The sequence below is a fragment of the Salvelinus namaycush genome, chromosome 25 (assembly GCF_016432855.1).
Source record: "Salvelinus namaycush isolate Seneca chromosome 25, SaNama_1.0, whole genome shotgun sequence".
Taxonomy (NCBI): domain Eukaryota; kingdom Metazoa; phylum Chordata; class Actinopteri; order Salmoniformes; family Salmonidae; genus Salvelinus; species Salvelinus namaycush.
Window position 1 is genome coordinate 29,502,813 of NC_052331.1, and position 5,124 is coordinate 29,507,936.

Sequence of the window (5,124 nt, forward strand, 5' to 3'; positions counted from 1 at the left end):
ACTGTCAGTCATCATAATCATCAGGAGGTGAGATGCAAAACTGACCTTGGATCATTAACTCTGAGACTACTACATCTCTATCTGTATTTCTATGTAAAGCATCTCTTTAATAATACTTCCTGTTGACCCGACCAAGTGACCTCTCACCTCTGATCATGTTGTGCCCTCTATGTAGCCAGTTCAAATACGGGAGGGGTTCACCGACACAGCTGATATAACCTAGAGGATTTAGGGAGAAGGGGAGAGAGAGATGAAGTGAAGGTTAGAGACTGTAATTGAGAAAATGAGGTAGGTAGAGACAATGTTCAACAGGAATCTGTGTGTGTGGCCTCACCTGGTGTCCACACTAAATGGCTGCAGAGTACTTTATGCTGAACAACATGCACAGACACGGACAAGCAATATAGCGTAGTTATAGAAATAATGAAGTGTCTTACTATTCTCCATGGTTAGCACTCTTGCTATTCTTTGAAGGTGGAAGGAGTCATAGTTATACACCTGAGCCTGCTTACTGCACAACACAATCCATCAATCAGATTGATACATGAGTGTGTAGGTGTAGGTTATAGGGTGTCTAATTGTTCTACATTGTTTCAATATGGGTGACTTAAAATAGCCTGTTTTGTTTTTGTACAGACATCACACCCTTACCTACACAACACCCTCACCTGAGAAGTAGAAATCAAAGGGAGAGAAACTGGAAATTGAATAACTGCAGTTGACATAGCTAAGTAAATGGAAGAATACTCTTATTGCAATGTGGATGGCTCTTAAAAGAGCCTTTGGTTGTAGTCTATGGTGTTGCCAGGGAACAGCATTATCTTCGAAGAAGTAGGAGGTGAAGATCTCCCGTACACGGATTGCCTCTCTTGCTGCGTTGTTGGACCCCATCCTTGAAACATCCTGCAGAGCAGCAGAGTAGCAGCGGTGTAAAAGGGGGGGGGGCAATGCAAATAGTCTGGGTAGCCATTTAATTAGGTGTTCAGGAGTCTTATGGCTTGGGGGTAGAAGCTGTTTAGAAGCCTCTTGGACCTAGACTTGGTGCTCCGGTACCGCTTGCCGTGCGGTAGCAGAGAGAACAGTATTTGACTAGGGTGGCTGAAGGTAACCTTCACACGCCTGAATTCCCCCAAGAGGCAGTCCTAGATGGCCCTGGTCACCCATACTTGCAGTGCCCTACACGGTAACTGTAGACAATCGTTTTGAAGGAATCTCCAGTTACAAGGTATCTGTAGGAACAGTGGCGGTTCTAGCTTGTATGGCTCCTGGGCAACCCCCCCCCCCCCCCCCCCACCCCCCTTCAGCGACCCCCTGAATTTTGGCACCACACGGCCAGGTCTCGTCGTTGTCGGTGATCAGGCCTACCACTGTTGTGTCATCGGCAAACTTAATGATGGTGTTGGAGTCGTTCCTGGCCGTGCAGTCAAGAGTGAACAGGGAGTACAGGAGGGGACTGAGCACGCACCCCTGGGGGGCCCCTGTGTTGAGGATCAGTGTGGCGGATGTGTTGTTACCTATTCTTACCACCTGGGGGCGGCCCGTCAGGAAGTTCAGGATCCAGTTGCAGAGGGAGGTGTTTAGTCCCACGGTCCTTAGCTTATCGATGAGCTTTGAGGGCACTATGGTGTTGAACGCTGAGCTGTAGTCACTGAATAGCATTCTCACATACGTAGGTGTTCCTTTTGTCCAGGTGGGAAAGGGCAGTGTGGAGTGCAATAGAGATTGCATCATCTGTGGATCTGTTAGGGCGGTATGCAAATTGGAGTGGGTCTAGGGTTTCTGGGATAATGGTGTTGATGTGAGCCTTGACCAGCCTTTCAAAGCACTTCATGGCTACAGATGTGAGTGCTACGGGTCGATTTCTCCATTGTGTTATTGACTGTACGTTTGTTTATCTCATGTGTAACTCTGTGTTGTTTGTGTCACACTGCTTTGCTTTATCTTGGCCAGGTCGCAGTTGTAAATGAGGACATAAAAATAAAAAATGAGCCGTCCCACGTTCGCACCGCCCAACGGTCCCACGCCCTCTCCGCTTCTCACCGCTATCCTTCCATTGAAAATTAATGGGAAGCGGTGTTTCACTGTGCGGCACCCCGTGCTAGTGTACACGGAGAATTAGAGGGTAAGGTGGAGCTCTCACCATGTCACCACCCATCAATTCCTCTCAGATCTCCACAAATGTCTAGACTCTTGGCAGTAAGTACTAGGGGTTGTTTCTGGACAGGCCATGTGTATTGTGATTGCTCAGCCAGTCAGGCAGTCTGGGCACAGCCCAAAAAAATGTAATAGCTGTCAAATACTTGCTTATTCTGTCCTTGGAAGATTATCTCAATTACATTTCCTTGATTCGTTGCATCCTCATCTCCTCTTCTTCTTCTCATAACCCATTGGATGAGAAGGTCAGGGGTCCCTCCCCTTGATGCAAATAATCAAGGAAATGCAATTGAGATTCTCCTCTTGTTTCCTCCATTCCTCACCTCCCTCTCAAAGCACATTGGGGGAGAAGAGGGAAGGTTCCTCCCCTCGGGCCCCAATGCACTTTCAAGGAGAGTCAAGGAGTGGAGGAAACAAGGACAGAAGAAGAAAGAATGTGATGTCTAGTTTTTACACACACACACACACACACACACACACACACACACACACACACACACACACACACACACACACACACACACACACACACACACACACACTGCTTGAAGAGTTTCCTGATTATCATGATGCCGTTATTGGTTATTATTATTGTCAATGATTTTGTTGACAGAACCCATTGTATTATATTATTGTATTCAATTATTATATCAACTATTAAAAAATATAGAAATTCTCTTTTTCATTCTTTTGGAACGTTAAACATGGCTATAAATGATAGCGAAGTTGACTAAAGCACAAACAGACCTGGCTACTAGGCATGACAAAGGAACATGCAGTGTCCATGTTCCATATAACATTTCAAATGACATGTCGATGTTTTGTTGTTGCTCTGGTCTCATTGTGCTTATCTAGACTGTAACTACACATGTGAAACTGCAAGAAAATCAAATTTAAATGTATATCAAACCATTTTGAAAATTTGACTCTAATGTCACACATTGGCCCCTTTATTTATAGAATGACCATTATGCAGTGCTTGGTCGTTTTCGTTCATGGAGAAACCTACCATTAGCACCCATTTGGACCCCATGAGGGAGTTCAAATGAGAGACGTGTGACTGCCTGCCTGCCTGCCTGTCTGCCTGCCTGCCTGCCTGCTTGCCTGCTTGCCTGCTTGCCTGCTTGCCTGTTTGCCTGCTGTGGTTATTCTGAGCTATGAGTTTGTGGGTTTTAAGGACCTTACATGTTTTATAGCACACCATTAGCAATATTCCAGTACTATATAATAGCACTATTTCCTAGCTAATCACTGACAGTTGAAATGTCTGGAATGAATCTTTTCAATAATACTTTCAGTTAGAGCCCCTGGATTCTTCCTGACCATGTTACTTGACCAGGAAAAACTCTGTGTTATGCAGTAGTTGTACTCTATCACAAGGACAGTTTTTCTGGTCAGCTCACATGTCTCAGAAAAACTCAGGGCATTGTTTAATCAGGTCCTTGAAGATAATTGGTTGTCAAGGGTAGGTACAGTACTAAGGTAGAGAGGAAAGGAAGCTTTTCAAAACAATTGGGATGCTGTCTTCCCTTCTATTGTAATATTAAAGCTCTACCATTAGATGGCAGCAGTTATCTGCTTTGTCTTCTGGACACCTGAGGTGAAACACATCTCATCAAACTTTTCTGCAGCCTACACTACAGCTATGGTTAATCCCCAAGCGCCTTTTTATCTCATATCTGAAGTAATTCAAGAGAGAGTTAAACTGGAGATGAATGCGTGTGGAGTTTCCATTTCTGTCTGCATGAAGCTATTGTGGGTTATAAATAAGCTGACTGTCCAGTGTTTATTGGAAGGAAAGGGCAACTGATGGTGTGCTCTGAAATTCCCAAATGCCTTCCAGATAATGAATAAAGCTGAAATGACAGTCACAATACCATGATGATGCAACTGCCACCACCACATAAGAACATGAAGTGAACTCACTGACCACATGAAGGAGTTAACAGACACTGTGGTTGAGCTGAGAGTTTCAATCCCAGATGGGGTGGCACATTTCAACTAACTGTCTCAGTATTCACTAGGTTGTCATAAGAAGAAGTGGAAGATGGCAGGATTCTCACACTTAAAGACATGAGTGGAATAACACAGAAAGCAAGAGAAAACCAGCTAAACTGGATTGGAAAGCATTCTGTAAAAAGGGGAAAACCAGAGGGAAGTTGAGGATGTGTTTGTGTTGTACAGCAATGAAGTTGGAGGTGGGTATTTGTGTGTGCGTGCGTGCGTGCGTGCGTGCGTGCGTGCGTGTGTGCGTGCGTGTGTGTGTGTGTGTGTGTGTGTGTGTGTGTGTGTGTGTGTGTGTGTGTGTGTGTGTGTGTGTGTGTGTGTGTGTGTGTGTGTGTGTGTGTGTGCGTGCGTCTGTCTGTTCCTCTGCCTGCAGCTCTCTGATCTAGACCCCTAGGCTACAAAGGCAAAATGGATTTTGTGTTGACATGAAAATTAACAATTAGTGGTGCAACACTAGAGGGTCGACTCTACAATAGTTATATGTGTAGCACATACAAACACTTGTCATGCACCCAGTATTCATTCGGGTATGCGCGTACTCTAATGCGCGCCACCCGTGCGAAAAATAGGTTTTTAGTACACTTGTTCTGACGTCACTTGTATCGATCTTTTTAGCATTTTCCTTCTCGAGTCGTTCCACATCGTTGTTGTCACCTGCAAATACTAAATACTCACAAGGAATGTAATGCAATATTTGGAACATGTTTCTCCCCTCTAGATACCTAATTACGCACAATGTTTTGAATTTTATCATTTGGTTTTGTGGCTGGTTTCGATACAGTGATTTTTTGCGCGAGTGACTGGCTGCAGTGGAGCGGTTCCTTCAACACAAGCGCGACACTTGGCGATGGAGCTGAAACCACCAGCTACAGAAGCGTAATCTCTTACATTGCCAAAATTACGGGCGGAATTAAATACAACTCTCTGTCTCCGGCCTCTCAAAGGAGAGACAGGAGGTTCATC